Here is a 12,244-nt window from a genome sequence, read left to right as displayed (position 1 = left end):
CAGCAGGGAATCTGCTTGGGATTCTCTCTTCCTCTTTCATTGTCCCTCCCCCCACTCATGTTTTCTCTCTCTCAGAGTGAGAAAACTGACTCAGCCACCCAGGTGCCCAATAAATAAAATCTTTAAAAAAATAAAATATGCAGAATGCCTGGGCTCTGTCGGTTAAGCATCTGCCTGCGACTCAGGTCATGATCCCAGTGTCCTGGGATTGAGCCCCATGTCTTGCTCCCTGCTCAGCAGGGAGTCTGCTTCTCCCTCTGCCCCTCCCCCCACTCAAGCTCTCTCTCTCTCTCTCTCTAAATAAATAAATAAATCTTTAAAAAATGTGCAATTCAATAGCTTGTAGTATATTTACAGATATATGTAACCATCACTACAATTTTTGAACACTTCATTACCTCAAAAAAATAAAATCTCATACCCTTTAGCTACTGTCCCCATATTTCCCCATCCTCCCTCCCCCAACCCTAAGCAATCATTACTACTTTCCCTATTTATTCTGGACTTCTCTATGGATGTAGCTTGTATCAATACTTTGTTCCTTTTTATGGCCAAATGATATGACATTGTAAAGATATACCACATTTTGTTTATCCATTCATGAGTTGATGAACATTTGGATTATTTCCACATTTTGACTATTAATAAGTAATGTTGCTATGAACATTAACACAACTATTTGCATGGACACACACTTTCATTTATTTTGGGTGTATAGCTCGGAGTGGAAGAGCTGTGTCATGTAGGAACTCTTTGTTTCACATTTTGAGATACCGTCAGACTATTTTCCAAAGTGGCTGCACCGTGTTATATTCCCACCGATAGTGTATTAACGTTCTCCAAATCTTCACCAGCACTTGCTACTCCTGTCTGTTTGGTTATAGCCATCCTAGTGCGTATGAATAGCACCTCATTGATGTTTTGATTTGTATTTCCCTGATGGCTGACGATATTGAGAATTTTTTTATGTGCTGCTGGCCATTTTATATATCCTTTGGAGAAATATCTATTCAGTTCACTTGCAGAGTTTTTAATTGAGTTACTTGTCTTTTTATTCCTGAGGTATAATAGTTCTTTGCATAGTTTTGATACGATTTGTTATCAGATTTGCAAATATCATTTGCAAATTTTTTCTCCTATTCTTTGGGTTATCTTTTCACTTTTTTGATAAAATTGGAAGTGTGAGCCTTATTACTTTGTTCTCCTTTTTTGAGATTGTTTTAGCTATGCTGGGTCCCTTGCAAATCCATGTGAATTTTAGAATCAGCCTGTCAATTTCTACAAAGAAGACAGCTGGGATGCTGAGAGGGATTGCTTTGAATCTGTAGATCAGTTTGGGTACTTTGCTATCGCTTTTGCAGTTGCTTAACCAACTGAGCCACCCAGGCGCCCCGTAAGTACTATTTTTTGGCGTAGATTCCTTTAGTCATGTTTTGTGGGTATCAATATTTCATTCTTTTTTGTTGATGAATAGTATTTCATTGTACGGATATATCACAACTTGTTTCTTCATTCACATTTTGATTGGCATTTGGGTTGTCTCCAGTTTTGGGCTGTCACAGATAAAGCTGCTATGGACATTTGTGTCTTTGTATGGATGTACACTTTTCTTTCTCTTGGGTAAATACCTAGGAGTGGAATGACTGGGTTGCATGGTAGGTATGTGTTTAACTTTTAAAAACACTACTCAAGTGTTTTCCAGATTATTTAACACTCCTACCAGCAGTGTAAAAGTGTTCCAGTTGTTCAACAGTGTTTATGACCAGCCTTTTTTAGTTTTGACCATACTAGTAAGTGTGCAGTAGTATTTTATTGCGGTTTTGAATTACATTTTCCTAATGACTACTAATGATGTTAGTGCATCTTTTCATGTCCTTACTTCCCATCCATTTAACTTTTTGGTGGATTGTTTCTTCAGGTCTTTTCCCTATTTTTCTTTTTTTTTTTTTAAAGATTTTATTTATTTATTCGACAGAGATAGAGACAGCCAGCGAGAGAGGGAACACAAGCAGGCGGAAGTGGGAGAGGAAGAAGCAGGCTCATAGCCGAGGAGCCTGATGTGGGGCTCGATCCCATAACGCCGGGATCACGCCCTGAGCCGAAGGCAGACGCTTAACCGCTGTGCCACCCAGGTGCCCCGGTCTTTTCCCTATTTTTTAATTGAGTTGTTTGTCATCAACCTTCTTTATATATTCTAGATACAAGTCCCTTGTTGGATATATGTGCAGCAAGTACTTTGTCCTAGTCTCTCTTGGCTGTAAATTTTTACACTGTTTAGTGAAGAACAGTTGACACACAATGTTACATTAGTTTCAGGTGTATAACCTGGTGATTCCACACATCTGTATGTTATGCTATGTTCACCACAAGTGTAGCTATCATCCGTCACCACGTGATGCTATTACAATACCATTGATTGCGTTCTCTATGCCGCACCTTTTATCCCTGTGACTTATTCATCTTGGCTATTACATTTTAAGGGAAGCATGGCCAAAAGATTTCAACAATCCCTTTCTCAGACCCTTACACTAACATGAATTGCTGTTGATATCAATAAAAAATCATTATAAAGTAGAAACCCAAAATTGCTTTAAGTGTATTCTTAATTTCCAGAGAAATGACACTTAAATAAATTATTGGGGTAGAAAGAAAAAAAATGACAGCTGACTGGAATTTGTTGTTTTTGTTATTTGTCTAAGTCACTTTAACTGTTGGGTATGGTGATGAAGGATAAACACCATATTTTCATTTTCTCAGGCTGTCTTCTTGGGGCTTTCTTTCTGAGGAGTTGAATAGGTGAAAGGAGAAAAGAACGAACACGTGTTTGTTCTCTCCAACGACTCTTTCAACAGGTCTGCGACTCTTCCACATCTCATTCCCCTCAGAGAGGCAGGATAGTAAATGGGTTAAGAGCATGGTGTCTGCCAGGGAGGCGTCCCACTCCCCTCTTACTAGCTGTGTGACTGTGGCTAAGTTACTCAACCATTCTGTGCCTCAGTTTCCTCATCTGTTATATGGGAATAAAAATAGCGCCTAACGAATAGAATTATTAGGATTAAATGACTCAAAATATACAAAATACTTAAAGTGGTTCTTGGCACAAACTAATCACTCTAGAGCTGTTAGCTTTTATTATTAAGACTCGATGCAGCAAATATTTTATTCGATTTTCACTGGAAGAAGACACTGACTTTAACTGTTTTGATTTAGGCTTCTTTGGCACAGGTTTGCCAACACTTAGGCTGAGACACACTGTTCACACACTCCTACTCAATAAACATGAATGGAGAGCCAAAATCCTCAGTTTGTAGAAGACTTTATTTTAGTAAATGAAAAAGCACTCTCTCTCTCATCATGTTTATCATTTATATCATTTTTATACATTGGGCATTATAACAATAACTAACAATCGAGTACCTTATATGTTGAGTGTGTGCTAGAGGAGAGAGAGACAGAGACAGAGAGACAGCGAGAGGCAGAGACACACAGAGAGAGTGTTAGTTGGAGGGAATGTCCCTTAGGTAAAGTAACTTGTCTATGATCACATGGCTGGTGAGTTGGCAAAGCTGGATTCAAACCAAGGGACATCGGATTTCAAAATCTTGCACTGTTCACTCTGCCACATATTTCTTATCTTACTATAATTTCTTGTGTTTTATATATTCGTGTATTAGAGACTGAGCACAAGAGGCTTCATTTCAATATGTGGACATGTGTAATTTTACAATATTATTATTATATGGAGGACTAGAATGGTATTTGCTGGGGTACTCTATGTATTTTCTTCTACCAAAGTCTAAGAAATGCCTTGGATCACATCAGTCACTGAGTCATTGTCTTTAGTATCCAGAAAATAAGCTCTTATTCCTTGAAAGTAGAGAAGTAAGCCAAAAAGTTGGTCGGGGAAAAAACCCTTTTGTTTATTACAGTACATTTGTATCCTACTTACATCATTCAAAATTCTCTTGTAATATATGTACATTTGGTTAATGAAAACTTTTCAAGGCTAAACAATGTACTTTTTAATGGAAAACAAAGAATATCTTCTGACCTTTGTTAATGTACATATGTGTATTTAGCACAAACTTTTCACTCTAGAACAATGAACTTTTTCAATGATAGCTTGAAATGCAGAAAAAAAATGTTAAGTCTGAGCTCTCAACATGTGCCTATTAGAATTATGAAAATATGTAAGATTAGGCAAGAAACAAAACCCAAAGCAATGTAGATAGAATCATAAAGTATTGTTTATGGTACTTGATTTTAGGATAAAAAGTACATTTCAGATATATTACAGTAAGAAGAATAGTGAAATATATATTCACTTATTCAATAAATAATAAATACTGTATGCTGGGTGAATTCTGGGTTTTAACCCCAAATCTTAAAATCTGGATTTATATGAGATTTTAGTGGGACCTTTCACGTCACAACAATGTTGATTGTTTCTTTTTCTTTTTGAAGATTTATTTATTTATTTTAAAGAGAATGTGTGAGCGGGGGTGGGGAGGCAAAGGGAGAAGGGAAGCAGACTCCCTGCTGAGTGCCGAGCCTATTGCTGGGCTCCATCCCAGGACCCAGAGATCATGACCTGAGCAGAAATCAAGAGCCAGACACTTAACAGACTGAGCCACCCAGGCACCCCATGTTGATTGTTGCTAAGCAATGGATTCTTTCATATGGTTGGTTTTAGTAAACTCTCTTCATATTAGTGTGAAAATAAAAATGTAGGAAACCGTCTCCAGGTTTGTTCATTTTATAGGAAATAATAGCTGTTTCTTTGTTATTATGGAATATTATTATCCTTCATCAATTTTTATGGATATATGTGAGTAATAACATTTCTAGTCACAATAGACAGTATTACTTGTGCTTTTCAACTGATACTACAATTCAGAAGCAAATTTATTTTTTTGCTGAGAACATTTATTTTGTCATCAGCAAGAGTAAGCCTAATTCATGGTGTTCCATCTTAACACTATGCCACTCTGTTTCCATTTCAGTGCCTTGTACTTATCACTCAGTCCTGGCTGAGGAAGTTTGGTTACTATAAAATTATCTTAATTTCTTTCTACCTAGAAGGAACAGCCTCCATTGTCATGTTATTTCTTGGACAGCAATATTATTACTTTTTGGCTCTTTATCTCACTATTATCTTGTAAGTAAATGCCAGTGCCAATCCCCAAAATACAATAGGTCTTGCCATTCACCTTTTCAAGCAGTGAAACATTTTTGATCTGAAATGTGTTGAATATTCATTTCTAGGCAGTCAGTGTACCTTTCTGCCAAACTGTCTGAATGTTCACAGCTGCTTTTTTTATTTTAAAAGATTTTAATTTATTTGTCAGAGAAAGAGGAGAGCACATAAGCAGGGGGAGCAGCAGGCAGAGGGAGAGGCAGGCTCCTTGCTGAGCAAGGAGCTCGATGTGGGACTCGATCCAAGGACCCTGGGATCATGACCTGGCATCATGACCTGAGCCGAAGGCAGATGCTTAACCGACTGAGCCACCGAGGCACCCCTGCTTTTTTTTTTTTCTTAGAGGGGGCAGGGGCAGAGGGAGAGGGAGAAAGAGAATCTTAAGCTGGCTCTATGCCCAGCACAGAGCCTGACACGGTGCTCGCTCTCAGGATCCTGAGTTCATGACCTGAGCTGAAACCAAGAGTCAGACGCTTAACTGACTGAGCCACCCAGAAGCCCCACACAGCTTCTTTTTTGAAGTTATTTCATACATTAGATTTTGTAGTAAAGTTCCTCTTTTTAACCTATTAAAATGCATCACTTAGTAAATGCTCCTGCCAAATAGGATCTTGCCCCCAAAACATGTTCTTTGCCTTTGTCCCCATCTTGGGAATGGCTCTCCAGTCTGTCTAGGCATCCAAGTCAGTGACTTTGTCTTTTGTCTTCTTTTTCTTCTTTGTCTCCCATGTTCAATATGCTATCAATTTATTAGTAGTTTTATTTTCCTAATATGTCTTGAATCCATCCCTTCTCTGCTCCCATTGCCATTCCTTTAGCTCAGGTCCTCATCATCTCTCACATGGAGTAATATATGGCCTCCCAGATGGTCCCCTTGTCTATAGCCTCCAGTCCCTCCAACCCCTTCGTCCACACTGCTCCTAGAAGAACTTGTCATTCCTTTGCTTAACAATCTTACGTGGCTTCTCATTGCTTTCAAGGTAGAATCCAAATGATGACACATGAGGCCTTTTATTATATAGTCCCTGTTTACTTCTTCATCCTCATTTTTTATTACTCTTCCAGTTTCATTGTACTCCACACCAAACAGGAATACTTTGTAGTTCCCGATTCAAATACCTCATGTCAACATGCAGCATTCTGTGCCTGGAAAGCTCTTCACCATTTCCTGTCTGGCTCTCTCCTGGTGTTTTTTTTTTTTTTTTTTAAGATTTTATTTATTCATTTGACAGAGAGAGAGACAGCCAGTGAAACAGGAAACACAAGCAGGGGGAGTGGGAGAGGAAGAAGCAGGCTCCAGCAGAGCAGGGAGCCCGATGTGGGGCTCGATCCCAGGACTCTGGGATCACGCCCTGAGCTGAAGGCAGATGCTTAACAACTGAGCCACCCAGGCACCCCTCTCTCCTGGTGTTTCTGAAGGCTGCAGCTCAGGGATGTGCTTCTCTGAAAAGCCTCCGTAATGTCCTCATCTGGATTAGGTGTCCCTCCTACATGACTCCCATGCCCTCTGCTTATCTGTGCTGGAGCATTTACCCCCTGCCTGTGACTACCTGTGGCCTCCACTGGATTGAGGTTATCTCTTATTGCTGTGGCCGCTTTATCTACTACAGTTCCTACAAATAGTTGATCATTAGAAAATGTGTTTTGGGTCGATAAATCAATATCTTACCCCAGGTCTCTGCCAGAACAATTTGAGAAAATGTTCATGAAGATTTATTTGTATTTTGAACAAATTGGTAGGGGAGAGTAGAATGACTCAAAGGATTGAATCTCTGCAGAATTTCATGACATTAGAACCTCACATAGGTAACTTTTCTGCAAGTATATAATGGTGGCCCTGCCTATATCATATTTAAAATGACATTTTTTTAAGATTTTATTTTTTAAGTAAACTCTACACCCAATGTGGGGCTTGAAGTCACAACCGTGAGATCAAATGTTACATGCTCTACTGACTGAGCCAGCCAGGCATCCCCCTAAAGTGACATTTTTTTAAAAAGATTTTTATTTATTTATTTGACAGAAAGAGAGAGAGACAGCCAGCGAGAGAGGGAACACAAGCAGGGCGAGTGGGAGAGGAAGAAGCAGGCTTCCCAGCGGAGCAGGGAGCCCGATGTGGGGCTCGATCCCAGGATCCTGGGACACGCCCTGAGCCGAAGGCAGATGCACAACAACTGAGCCACCCAGGTGCCCCTGAAATGACATTAAAAAAAAAAGATTTTATTTATTTATGTGACAGGGAGACAGCCAGCAAGAGAGGGAACACAGCAGGGGAGTGGGAGAGGAAGAAGCAGGCCCCCAGCAGAGGAGCCCAATGTGGGACTCAATCCTGGAATGCCGGGATCACGCCTGAGCCGAAGCCAGACGCTTAACGACTGCGCTACCCAGGTGCCCCTAAAATGACATTTTTATAGTGATTTTTAGAATGAAAATTTTTTGCCTTTTTTTAAACTTATTCCCCTATTTTCATTCTTCTATCATAATTAAAATGTTATATGTTCTTTTATAGCTCTTAATTTATCCTATTCTTAATATCAAGAGAAAAATGTCTGATCAAATTCCCTGGCCTGTTTTGTTCTTTAGAATCTGCCCATAATTTAATCAGATTAAATGAGAAGGTAGTCATTTGGGAATGAGGAAAAAACATAAAAACGGTTTTTAAAAAACAGACTTAACTATAGCAAACAAAGTGATGGTTGGGGGGAGATTGTGAGGGGAGTTGAATAGGTGAGGGGAATTAAGGAGTGCACTTGTTGTGATGAGCTCCAGGTGTTGTATGGAAGTGCTGAATCATTAAATTGTGCACCTGAAACTTATATTACACTATATTAACTCACTGGAATTTAAATAAAAACTTAAAAAACAGAAACAAAAACAGTTTTTTAAAATCCCAAGCAAAAATAGTTATTTCATATTTATTTATTTTTATTTAATTTTTTAAAAAAGATTTTATTTATTTACTTGACAGAGAGACAGAGACAGAGAGCACACAAGCAGGGGGAGTGGCAGGCAGAGGGAGAAGCAGGCTCCCTGCTGAGCAAGGAGCCAGATGTGACACTTGATCCCAGGACCCTAGGATCATGACCTGAGATGAAAGCAGACGCTTAACCAACTGAGCCGCTCAGGCGCAGTTATTTACTTTTTAAAAGAGAATTATATATTCACAGATATATAATATTTGGGGGGATAGTAGAGTGTGCCTAATATATCTTTATAGTACTGAAGACCCTCAAACGACACAAGTTTGAACAGCATGGATCCGCGTATAGAAGGACTTTTTTGGATAAATATAGTACAGTACTATAAATATATTTTCTCTTCCTTATGATGATTTTCTTATTTTTAAAAATTTTATTCATTTATTTATTTGAGAGAGAGACAGAGATAGAGAGCACAGTGGAGAGGAGAGGGAGAAGCAGGCTCCACGCGGAGCAGGGAGCCTGATGTGGGTCTTGATTCCAGGACCCTGGGATCATGACCTGAGCTTAACAGACTGAGCCACCCAGGTGTCCCTATGATGATTTTCTTATTAACACTTTCTTTTTTCTAGCTTACTTTATTGTAAGAATACAGTATATAATACATATAATACACAAAATATGTGTTAACTGTTTTATGATATCGGTAGGGCTTCCAGTCAACAGTAGGCTCTTTGTAATTAAGTTTTGGGGGAGGCAAAAGATCTATGTGAATTTTCCACTGCCTGGGGGGCCAGGACTCTGAAACCCGGTGTTGTTCAAGAGTCAACTGTACATTATTTCATTTTTCTTCCTTACAAACAAAATTTCAACTTTCATTTGATGTTTGGTGTTTTTTAAACAAAATCTGTGCCTCTTAGTCATATGCATATTTTATATGTATATTTTTAAATTGCTTCTAGGGTGATTGTGCAAGCTTCTTTTTGCTTATTTAACCTGCCACTAGCTGACATGGTCGATGCAGATTTACTGAAGTTCAATTGGCAGTAAGTACATTTATTCAAATATTAGCTACAAGAATATCACAGGGAGGTGGGACCTATCAGGGTCTGCCTGTTATATTGCCACTACAAATCACGTATCTAAGAGACGATCATAAGAGGCATCATCGGGAATTAGAGAGCGGAACATAATAGGATATTCATAATTGTTTGCCCTGGGCAACTTTCCCCTGCTTTTGGAAGGGCATCATCATTTTTTAATCCCTCAGGTTCATACAGCCAATGCTGCAACAGGATTAGATCTCAGAAACCAAAGTGAAATCTCAGATAGCTTTATGTTCTATTTTAGCAGTATGCCTTATTACACTGGATGTTAAGGCACAGTGGCCTTTGCTCTGTGACATTGTAAGAATTAAAATTAAAAATAAAAAAAGGTCCGCCTTATCTTTTTTTTACTTGAAAAACCATAAGCTGCTCCTGGTGAGAGGTTTTGTTCTTTGGTATGGTTTTAAGCTATAAAATTCAGTTGATTGGTAAATGTTTTCTGACATGTGCCCTATTTTACAGATTAGAGAGGAATGTGTTATTTTAACACAGGTACATTCTTTATTAGCTCTGTAGAAACATTTAGACTGCACGGCCTCTCTCTCTCTTTTTTTTAATTAAATTTATATTGAGGAAAGCTTTGCCAACCCAGCTGCTTGATTTCCTCTTTATATAATTCTTTTTCTGTTTCAGGGTTGTTTTGTTTTTTAAAGATTTTATTTATTTATTTGACAGAGATAGAGACAGCTAACGAGAGAGGGAACACAAGCAGGGGGAGTGGGAGAGGAAGAAGCAGGCTCCCAGCGGAGGAGCCCGATGTGGGGCTCGATCCCATAACGCCGGGATCACGCCCTGAGCCGAAGGCAGACGCTTAACCACTGTGCCACCCAGGCGCCCCTGCTTCAGGGTTTTGTTACTAAGTTATGTTTGAGTTGATAAGTAAGATGGTGAGCTCCTTACAGTGCAGGATCGTGTCTTCACCAGTGTCTAGAAAAATGACTGGCTCAGATCACTTTTTTTTTAATGAGTAATTTAACAAGAAGAAACTTCAGTAAACCTCTTACAACTCTCAAATTCTTTTTGTAAAAAATTATTTATTTATTTATTTGCCAGAGAGAGAGAGCACAGCAGCAGGGGGAGGGGCAGAGGGAGAAGCAGACTCCCTGCTGAGTGGGGAGCTGGACCTGGGGCTTGATCCTAGGACCCCAGGATCATGACCTGAGCTGAAGATAGACATTTAACTGGCTGAGCCACCCAGGCACCTCTCTAAAATTCTTTTTGAATTAGACTAGAAACAAGTAAATAAAATGTCTCAAACAGTTGGAAAGAAAAGGGCACCAACATTTACCACATGCCAATGTGTACAAGCATTATATGGCTTTTGCTCATTAAAGTCTCACCCCAGCCCTGTGTGGTAGGTATCATTTACTCCGTAAATATGTACTGACTGCCTCCTAATGTGTCTGGCATTGTGGTAAATGCTGGAGATACAGTATAGGAGGCCTTGTAACAGATTCCCTCTGAAACATATTCTCTCTTTTTTTCAATTTTTAAAAAAGATTTATTTATTTATTTATTTATTTATTTATTTATTTTAGAGGGAGGCCATTGCCACAAGTGGGGGGAGGGGGTGGGGGATGGTGAGCAGAGGGGGAGGAAGAGGGAGGGGGAAAGAATCCCTAGTAGGCTTCACATTGAGTGCACAGCCCAGTGCAGGGCTTGATCTCACAACCCTGAGATCATGACCGGAGTCGGACGCTTAACCAACTGAGCCACCCAGGCACCCATTTAATTTTTAATTTTTAAAGTAATCTCTGCACCCAACATGGGGCTCAAACTCACAACCCTGAGATCAAGAGTTGTATTCTCCACCAACTGAGCCAGCCAGGCGCTCCTAAAACATACTGTCTTATGACTGTGGCCTGCTATATGCTTTTGACAAGTGGCTACTCTGGAGGATAGCTGAGCTTTCCTGCTGGCATAAGCTGTATCCTTACCAAGAGTTAGTAGTTTTTGTTTCAAATCTGTTAATGTCAGCTGCAATTGTTATTACGACCGTATTCAATTACTTAGGAACTATAAGGGTGAGATGAAAGTTATTTCTATGAAAACTAAATTGAATGCTTTATGAAGATTTGACAAAGGTAAGATGCAAAAAAAATACTGTCAGATCTGATGTGATGAGAACTATAAATGCCTTAGGGGAAAGTCATAAAAACCTAAAGCTATTGTGTCCTCAGATTGCCTTGTAAACAAGTTTAGGTTCTCTAACTGGTAGTATAAACTGTAGATCATGTAATATGGATACTGTCCTTGGAAGAAAGGTGGAACAGTACTTTTGCCCGTGGGCCCATACTCAAAGGAAAAACCCACAGAAAAGATCAATGAATGAGTACATTTCACCTAAAACAGAATAGTTAACATCTTTTCTTCTAAAAAGGATTTTTTTGCTCTAGCGGAATGTTGACTGTCCTGATCAAGTCAGATAAGAACTTGATACAATGGAAATGCAATTGATTTCTGAGCATTGATTTTGTATCCTGCCACATTACTGAATTGCTCTATAACTTCTAGTAGTTTGGGGGTGGAGTCTTTTGGGTTTTCCATATAGAGTATCATGTCATCTGCGAAGAGAGACAGTTTGACTTCTTCTTTGCCTATTTGGATACCTTTTATCCCTTTTTGTTGTCTGATTGCTGTTGCAAGGACTTCTAGTACTATGCTGAATAATAATGGGAGAGTGGGCATCCTTGTCGTGTTCCTGATCTTAAGGGAAAGGCTTCCAGCTTTTCCCCATTGAGAATAATATTTGCTGTAGGCTTTTCATAGATGGTTTTTATGAGATTAAGGAATGTACCCTCTATCCCTACACTCTGAAGGGTTTTAATCAGGAAAGGATGATATATTTTGTCAAATGCTTTTTCTGCATCTATTGAGAGAATCATATGATTTTTGGCTTTTTTCTTGTTGTTATAATCTATCACAATGATAGATTTGCGAATGTTGAACCACCCTTGCATCCCAGGGATGAATCCCACTTGGTCATGATGGATAATCCTTTTAATGTACTGTTGGATTCTATT

This window comes from Ailuropoda melanoleuca, chromosome 10 (genome assembly GCF_002007445.2).
Source record: "Ailuropoda melanoleuca isolate Jingjing chromosome 10, ASM200744v2, whole genome shotgun sequence".
Taxonomy (NCBI): Eukaryota; Metazoa; Chordata; class Mammalia; order Carnivora; family Ursidae; genus Ailuropoda; species Ailuropoda melanoleuca.
This window is presented reverse-complemented; position numbering follows the sequence as displayed.